This window comes from Enhydra lutris, unplaced genomic scaffold (assembly GCF_002288905.1).
Source record: "Enhydra lutris kenyoni isolate GAN:26980312 unplaced genomic scaffold, ASM228890v2 scaffoldscaffold438, whole genome shotgun sequence".
NCBI lineage: Eukaryota > Metazoa > Chordata > Mammalia > Carnivora > Mustelidae > Enhydra > Enhydra lutris.
Window position 1 is genome coordinate 1 of NW_019154522.1, and position 10011 is coordinate 10011.

At 37.6% G+C, this 10011-nt stretch overlaps 1 pseudogene; it reads left to right on the forward strand.

The window, feature by feature from the left end:
• The first annotated feature begins 8089 nt into the window (after positions 1 to 8089).
• On the forward strand, positions 8090 to 8563 carry LOC111140296 (annotated as a pseudogene).
• The last annotated feature ends 1448 nt before the right edge of the window (positions 8564 to 10011 follow it).

The window sequence follows — 10011 nt, forward strand, 5'->3', positions numbered from 1 at the left end:
GGGGAGCTGGCTGCAAACACAGAGAAAAGGAGTGGGCTCTCAGCTCAGGGTTGCCATAAACCATGAGGCACAGTTGGGCCCATACTCTTTGAGCAGGAATAACGCAAGTGGTAGATCAAGGAAGAAACCTTCCTTCACCAGGAGGAGCAGCACAGGAGTACGCTGCAGGAATCTGCTGGGTTTGGGGACTCCAAATGGGACCACGTGTCAGAGATAGAAAAGCTTGATCACAGGTTGGGTGAGCTCACAGTGCAGCCAATCACCAGGAAGACAGGTGTGTTTGACTGCTTTTCTCTGAGGGTTAAATGAAGGCAGGGGGCCTGAGCTCTTGGCTCCACCAGGATATTGAATGGGAGGCCACCTGTTTCAGTCTCATCCTCCAAAGATGTATGGAAAGCTTTTGGGGACCAAAAGCTACCAGGAGCACACCTGAGCACATGACTTTGCCTGGTCCCTTGCAAGGATGGTGCAAATAGCTTGGGCAAAGATATTTGAGAATCACAACATGCCCCTCCCCAAGAAGGTCAGCAAGAACATCCAACCATAAGAACTGTAAAACTCCAGTGCTAAGGGAATACAACACGTAGAATCATTTTTTACCATGATTCCTAAGTCTTTCAAAGTTAAAATTTTTAATTTTTCATTTTATCTTTTTCTATTTTTTAAAAACTTTTCCTCTTTTTATTTTAAACAACATATTCTTATCAATACATTTTTAGACTCTTTAAATTTTCATTTCTGTACTCATGTTCTATCCCTTCACTTATTTATCCTTATGTTTAGTATGCATATAAGTTTTTCTTTCTTTAAATTTTTGGGAAACAAGCCAAAATATGCCCCAAATCTAGTGGATGGCTTTGTTCTAGACTCCAACCTCATCACATTCTCTCCCTTTGTTATTTTTTTTCTCTTTTTCCAATGAATTTATCAATTCATTTTGTAAAAGCCTTTTTTTAAATTTTTAACGTTTTAGTCAAATTACATCCCTTCTTCATATTTTTCCTTATTTTTTAAAAATTTATTTGACAGACAGAGATCACAAGTAGGCAGAGAGGCAGGCAGAGAGAGGAAGGAAAGCAGGCTCCCTGCTGAGCAGGGAGCTGGGATCATGACCTGAGCCAAAAGCAGAGGCTTTAACCCCCTGAGCCACCCAGGACACCCCATATTTTTCCTTATTTTTGTGTGTGTATATATATGTATATATATATATATATTTTCTTTCTTTAAAAATTTGGGAGGCAGTTTCTTCTACCAAACCAAAATACACCCAAAATCAAGTATGTGGCTCTTCTCTGTATACCAGCCTGATCATATTTTTTTCCTCTCTTTTCCCCCAGTTTCTGGTAACTTCTAAGTTGTTTAATGTATATTTTCCTGGGCTCTTTGCTACACTTTTAACATTTTGTTCTCTCATTCATCTATTCCTATCTGGATAAAATGACAAGGCAGAGAAATGCACCTCAGGAGAGAAAAACAAAACAAAACATACAAACAAACAAACAAACAAACAAAAAACAAGAGGCAGTACTGACTGCTAGGGACCTAATCAATATAGACATTAAAAAGATGTCGGAACTAGAGTTCAGAATGACAATTATAAAGATTCTACCTGGACTTTAGTAAAATAGAAGATACTAGAGAAACCTTTTCTGGAGAAATAAAAGAAATAAAATTAACCAAGTTGAAATTAATAAAAAAAATGAGGTGCAATCATATGGCTCTTACTGCTAAGATAAATGAGGCAGAAAGAGAATTAGTGATACAGGAGAGCAAATGAGGGAGAATAAATAAGCTGAGAAAAAGAGATAAACAATTACTGGAACACGAGGGGGAATCTGAGAGATAAATGATGCCATAAGATGAAACAATATTAGAATAATAGGAATCCCAGGAGAAGAAGAAAGAGAGAGAGAGGAGCAGAAGTCATATAGGAGCAAATTATAGCACAGAACTTCCCTAATTTGGGGAAGGAAACAGATATCAAAATCCAAGAGGCCCAGGGATTCCCCCTAAAATCAATAAAAATAGGTCAGCACCCCATCATCTAATAGTAAAACTTGCAAGTCTAAATGACAAAGAAAATCCTGAAAGCAGCTCAGTACCAGAAGTTTGTAATCTACAACAGTAGAAATATTAGATTGGCAGGAGACCTAGTGACAGAGACCCGGCAGGTCAGAAAGGACTGGCGTGATATATTCAGAGCACTAAATGAGAAAATTATGCAGCCAAGAATACTATAGCCAGGTACACAGTCACTGAAAATATAAGGAGAAATAAAAATCTTCCAGCACAAGCAAAAACTAAAAGACTTTGCAAACACCACTATCCCTACAGGAAATATTGAAAGGGGGACTCTATCCAAAGAAAGAGCCACAAAGAAACATAGACCAGAAAGGAACAGAGATAATATATAGTAACGATCACTTTACAGGCAATATAATAGCAATAAATTCATATCTTTCCATTGTTATCCTGAATTTAAATAGACTTAATGCCCTAATCAAAAGACATAGGGTACCAGAATGGATTAAGAAAAAAAAGAAATACCCATCGATATGCAGTCTGCAAGAAACTCATTTTGGAGCCATAGGCACCTCCAGACATCACGGATATATACAGCCATATCATCCCAAAGCAACAGAATACACATTCGTCTCTAGTGCACATGGAACATTCTCCATAACAGATCACATCATGGATCAAAAATCAGGTCTCAACTGGTACCAAAAGATTGGAATGATTCCCTGCCTATTTTTAAGACCACAATGCTCTGAAACTAAAACTCAATCACAAGAGGAAAGTTGGAAAGAACTCAAATACATAGAGGCTAAAGAGCATCCTACAAAAGAATTAATGGTCAACCAGGAAATTAAAGAAGAACTTTTAAAAATTCATGGAAACAAATGAAAATGAAAACACAACTGTTAAAATCATTGGGATGCAGCAAAGGCGTCCTGAGAGGAAAGTACATAACAATACAAGCCTTTCTCAGGAACAAGAATGGTCCTAATTACACAATCTAATCATACCCCTAAAAGGAGGTAGAGAAAGAATGGCAAAGAGAGTCTAAACCCAGCAGGAGAAGAGAAATAATAAAGATCAGAGAATAAATCAATGAAATAAAAAGCAAAAGAACAGTGGAACAGATCCAAAAACTAGGAGCTGGTTCTTTGAAAGAATTACTAAAATAACCCCCTGGCCAATTCATTGATAAACCCCTGGCCAGGCTTATCAAAAACAAAAGAGAAATGACCCAACTAAATAAAATCATGAATGAAAGAGGAGAGATCACAACCAACACCAAAAATATACAAACCATTATAAGAACATATAATGAGCAACTATATGCCACAAAATCTGTCAATCTGGAAGAAATTGATGCATTTCTAGACACATATAAACTACCAAAACTGAACCAGGAAGAAATAGAAAACCTGAACAGACCCATGACCAGTAAGGAGATTGAAGCCATTATCAAAAATCCCCCCCCCAAAAAAAAAAACAAGAACCCATGGCCAGACAGCTTCCCAGTGGAATTCTACCCCACATTAAAGAAAAACTAACACCTATTTTCCCAACACCATTCCAAAAAAAAAAAAAAAGAAAGGAAAACTTCCAAACTCATCTTATGAGACCAGCATTGCCCTGACCCCAAAACCAATCAAGGCCCCATCAAAAAGGAGAATTATAGACCAAAATCTCTAATGAACATGGCTTCATAAATTCTCACCAAAATAAAAGCCAACTGGATCCAACAATACATAAAAGGGATAATTCAGTACAACCAAGTGAGATTTATTCCTGTGCTGCAAGGATGGTTCAACATCTGCAAGCCCATTAGAGTGACACAATGTATTAATAAAACAAAGAGCAAGAACCATATGATACTCTCAATAGCTGTTGAAAAAGCATTGGACAATGTACAGCCTCCTTTCTTGATCAAAACACTTCACAGTGTAAGGATAGAAGGTACATACCTCAATATCATCAAAGCCATGTATGCAAAACCCACAGCTAATATCATTCTTGATGGGGAAAAACAGAGCTTTTCCTCTAAGGTCAGGAACAATTCTCTCTGAAAATTATCACCACTGCTATTCAACACAATACTGGAAGTCCTAGCCTCAGCAATCAGACAACAAAAAGAAACAAAAGGCATCTGAATTGGCAAAAAAGAAGTCAAACTCTCACTCTTTGCAAATGATATTACACTTTATGTAGAAAACCCAAAAGGTTCCACTCCAAAACTGCTAGAACTCATGCAGGAATTCAGTAGTGTCTCAGTACATAAAATCAATGCACAGAAATCAGTTGCATTTCTATACACCAACAAGACAGACAAAGGAGAAATTAAGGAGTTGATTCCATTTACAATTGCACCCAAAACCTAAGATACCTAGGAATAAGTCTAATGAAAGAGGCAAAGAATCCGTATTCAGAAAACTATAAAGTACTCTTGAAAGAAATTGAGAAAGACACAAGAAAATGGAAAAATGTTCTAGGCACATGGATTGGAAGGACAAATATTGTGAAAATGTCTATGTTACCTAAAGCAACCCACAGATTTAATGCAACCCCTATCAAAATACCACCAACTTTTTTTTCAAAGGAAAGGAACAAACAATCCTAAAATTTATATGTTATCCGAAGAGACCCTGAATAGCCAGAGGACTGTTGAAAGACAAAACCAAATCTGTCAGCTCCACAATTCCAGACTTCAAACACTATTACCAAGCTGTCATCATCAAGACAGGATGGTGCTGGCACAAAAGCAGACACATAGATCAATGGAACATAGTAGAGAGTCCAGAAACTGACCCTCAACCCGATGGTCAAGTAATCTTCGACAAAGCAAGAATGAATTGTCCAATTGGAAAAGAGTCTCTTCAACAAGTGCTGTTGGGAAAATTGGACAGCCACATGCAGAAAAATTACACTTGACCATTTCCTTACACCACACACAAAAATAGATTCAAATGGATGAAAGACACCAACTGAGAGAGGAATTCATCAAAATCCCTGAGGAGAACACCAGCAGCAACCTCTTCGACCTCAGCCACAGCAAATTCTTCCATGAAACATTTGGCAAAGGGAAGGCAAGGGAAGTAAGGGTATAAATGAACTATTGGGACTTCATCAAGATCAAAAGCTTTTCTACAGCAAAGGAAATAGTCAACAAAACCAAAGGACAACTGACAGAATGGAAGAAAATATTTGCAAATGGCATATCAGATAAAAGGCTTTTCTCCAAAATCTATAAAGAACTTATCAAACTCAACACCCAAAGAACAAAGAATCCAATCAAGAAATGGACAGAAAACATGAACAGAAATTTCTGCAATAAAGACATCCAGATAGCACCAGATGCATAAAAAAGTGTTCCCCATCACTCGGCACCAGGGAAATACAAATCAGAACCACACTGAGATACTGCCTCACACCATTCAGAATGGCTAAAATTAACAAGTCAGGAAATGACAGATGTTGGCGAGAATGTCGAGGAAAGGGAAGCCTCCTGCACTGTTGGTGGGAATGCAAACTGGTGCAGACACTTTGGAAAACAGTATGGAGTTTCCTCAAAACGTTGAGGATAGAGATACCTTACGACCCAGTAATCACACTACTGGGTATTTACTCTAAAGATACAAATGTAATGATATGAAGGGGCACATGCACCCCAATGTTTATAGCAGCAATGCCCATAATAGCCAAAGTATGAAAAGAATCTAGATGTCCATCAACAGATGGATGGCTAAAGAAGATGTGATTACATATATATATACATACACATATATATATGTATATATATGTATATGTGTGTATGTGTGTGTATATATATATATATGTATATATACATATATATATATATTACACAGCCATCAAAAATGAAATCTTGACATTTGTAATGATGTGGATGGAACTAAAGAGTATTATCCTAAGCAAAATAAGCCAATCAGAGAAAGACAATTATCTTATGATCTCACTGATATGAAGAATTTGAGAAGCAAGACAGAGGATTGTAGGGGAATGGAGGAACAAAATGAAACAAGACGGGACCAGAGAGGGAGACAAACCATAAGAGATTTCTTAATCTCAAGAAATAAACTGAGGGTTGCTGGAGGGGAGAGGGGTGGGAGGCATGGGAGGGTTTGGTGATGGACATTGGAGAGGGTATGTGTTATGGTGAGTGTTGTGATTTCAGTAAGACCGATGATTCACAGACCTGTACCCCTGAAACAAATAATACATTTTATGTTATTTTTTATTAAAAGTGATACATCTATTTCAGTGCTCACACTTACTCCATAATTAAGATAGTCATGAAGTAAAATGTGAACTTGTTAGAAAACATTATTTTTTTTCTTTTCCCATTTTTGATTCACATGTTCATTTCGTCAAAGAACTGAGTTTTGCAACAACATATGCATCCTGATGTTTGATACAAAATTACCAGAAAAAAATTTAAATGTTTATATTATCTGTCACCTAGTATGGGGTTCCTAATTCTTCGGTAATTTGGTCAGAGAAAAGAAGTGGGACAACACGTTGATCTCTTGGAAATGTGCTTTATTCTCAGTCTATTTCATCTGTATATCGACCCTTAAGAACAGGGCATAGTGTATATATATGGTGGGAATAGGAGAGAGTAGAAAGAAAGTTCTAGAGTAGTACTTCAAAAACAGTATAGGTAAATGTTTCCTTTGAATAATACTCAAAACAAACCAATTTACAAAAGACATTTTTAAGGCATGAATAAAAAGGAAACATGACACCTCTCTCATAACTAGGACAACAACAAAACTGTGGTGAGAAAACACCAATATCATTTGAAAAAATATTGTTTTGTTGAATTGCCACCCATTTCCATTTACACATTACTTGAAATAAAATCGAATGCTGTTCTTAGAATTAATAATATCGATAGAATTAATCAATAAATTATTAATTATTAATCAATTACATAATAATTAATTGATAGAATAATACTAATAATATTAATAATGCAAATAATATATTACTGTAACTAAATGGAGAAAAATTCAACAGAGTACAAAATTTTGAAACTGTAGGAAACAAACAGGGTTTTGGAAGGAAGGGGGTTGGGGGGTTGTGTGAGCCTGGTGGTGGGTCTTAAAGAGGGCACATATTGCATGGAGCACTGGGTGTGGTGCATACACGATGAATCTTGGAATACTGAAAAAAATAAAATAAAATTAAGATGTTAAAGAAATAAGAAGTGAAAGTGTAGGAAAAGAATTGAATCAAGATGGCAGAAAGGAAGAAACTGAACTTACTTCCTCTTGGTGTATCCAAGAAATGCATTTAAGGCAATTCCCTCTGAAAATGACTGAAAGACTTGCAGATAAGCTCTCCTGTAGATACAGATATGAAGAAAAATTCACATCAAAATGGATACGATGCAGAAATGTCATCTGGAACAGATCCACAAGCAAGAGTGATATCACACACACTGAGGCACTTCTTGAATATTGAGTGATCCAAGCCCCACATCAGGCACACTATTCTCTGTGGACCTGAACAAGGAAGAAAGACTCCATTTTGTCTGGATTTGAAAGTCAAAAATCCTTAACTCTGGGGGGTTACATGCTTAAGTCCAGGAGAGATGGAGAGTTGTAGGAAACGAAGACTCCAATCTTAAAGGGTCAGAACACTGTATCACTCAACATGAGACCCAGCATGGAAGAAGCATTTTAGAAAATAACCTGAATAGATGTGCTGGAGATCACTGAGAGTGATCACAGAAAGCCAGGCAAAATGAGGAAATGGATCAGTATGTTCCAAATAAACAAAAACCAAAACTAAATATCAGAAAAAGAACTACACAGGACAGAGATCAGCAATGTGTCTGATAAAGAATTTGAAGTAATGTGATCATAAAGATGCTCACAGACCTCAATAAAAAGGAAGGCAAAGAACATAAAGAGATATAAAATATAAAGAACCAATCAGGGAAGAGCACAGGGGCAGTAGTAGCCTGGCCTGGCAGCCTGGATGGCCAGCAAGCAGCACAGTCTTGGCCTATGTGACTGGGTGATAACGGTCAGCCTCTATATGGAGATGATTCAATATGACCAATGAGGAACCTCTTCCCATAAGGGTTCGACTGAGTAAAACAGACTTCAAAGTTATGGCATGAGCTGAGTTAATTCTAAGATGGAAACAGTATGAACCATACGCCCAAGCTTCAGAGGCCAAGGGCACAGATATGAATTCTAATGATGTAACCAGGGTAAGGGAGTCTGAAGAAAAACTAAAAGAACAACAGTACTAGTCAGCAACCAGCGAGCAAGAGATACAAGCGTGTACTACTCAAATCCAGTATCTCCAGCAAGTCCAATAGCCCAGCACTACCCAAATGAGATCAACAATGGTAGGCCCAGCAATCAACTTATACTTTCCTAAAAAATGAAAGGTGAACTGAAACATTTTGGGCTTTATAAGTTCAGTTTCAGAACTGAGTGCCTGGGAGTTTACACCTGATAGAGGCTTGATTGTGTGGGACTATTCCGAAGTGGCCACCTCTGAAAAATTCCCCTTCTAGAACAAGTAGAAACTTAAGAAATGTTTCTGTTTGAAGAAAATAGATAGAGAAACAGAAGTCTTAAGTCTGTGGCACACTGTTTTTGGAGGAACAAAAACCTAGAGATTTGAACTCCTGAATTGAATATGTAAAATTCCATTAAAATGGAAACTTGGAATATGGATCACTCTTAACCTTGCCCATAATGACCTAAGGACACTATATATCAGCTTTGCCATCAAGACTATGGACTTCATGATTCTCGTTGAACTTCTGGGTCAAAGCTCAAATGAGGTAAATTTTGTCATTAAAGAGTTTATTTGCTGAGAACAATTTAATAGTCATGAGAGAATCAAAGGATAGATGTCAGCACAAATAGTTCATATATTTAACCAATTAGTTTGGGGCTATCTATTAATAGATGAGCCTTAAATCAATATAGTTTCAATTAATGGTTTGTTCTTTGAATGATTGCTAATGCTACGGGTAATCTTACAGAGGACTGTACAAACATAAAGCTGTGGCATAAAACCTCAGGTTGAAACTTTTGGAAGTGCTATAAACATTCATGTCATTATAGATAGTGACTGTGATGAGACTCACTGTTATTTTTTTTCAGTAGTGAAATTAAATCCACATTTTGTTACAGGTATATGCTGAAAGATCATTGTCATTGGTGGTGATGTGTTTCCTTCATTGTATTTGGGCTTTTTTTTTTCCATTGCATTCTTGTTATTAAAATAAATGTGCCTTGAAATAAAAAGTACTAGGATGCCTGGGTTGCTCATCCAGTTGATCATCTGCCTTTGTCTCAGGTCATGATCCCAGGGGCCTGGGATTGAGCCCTGCGTCGGGCTCCCTGATCAGTGGGGAGTCTGCTTCTACCTATACTTCTTTCTCTTTCTCAATGTGTGTTCTCTCTTGCTTGCTCACTCTATGTCTCAAATAAATAAAATTTCTTTAAAAATGAAAGAAAAAGCCAATCAAAACGGAAGAATACAATAACTGAAATATATGCTAGAAGGAATGAATAAACAGCACATTAGAAAACAGGAATAATGGATCAGTAACCTGGGAGACAGGGAATGGAATGTAAAACATTCAAGCTGAGGAGCAGGAAGAAAATAGAATTTTAGAATGAGGACATTTGGGACAGCATCAAGCATATGTTAGGGTCTGTGATCAAAGGAACGAGACTGACACAAATCGAAAATCAAACAAAGCTTTATTTCATGCCAAGCATCAAAAATCAATCTGACTGGTAGGGCCATCTCTTACAAAGAGACAATGATGACTCCGACAAGGTCACTCCCAAGAAGGCCGCTCCACAGACGAGGCCACTCCCTAGTCGGAGCCGCTCCCAAGAAGAGGCCACTCTGGACGAGGCCCGTTCCCAGGACAAGGCTGCTGCTGACGAGTTCGGAATGATGCCACTCTGGCGAAGCCGCTCATGGCAGGGCCGTGACCTG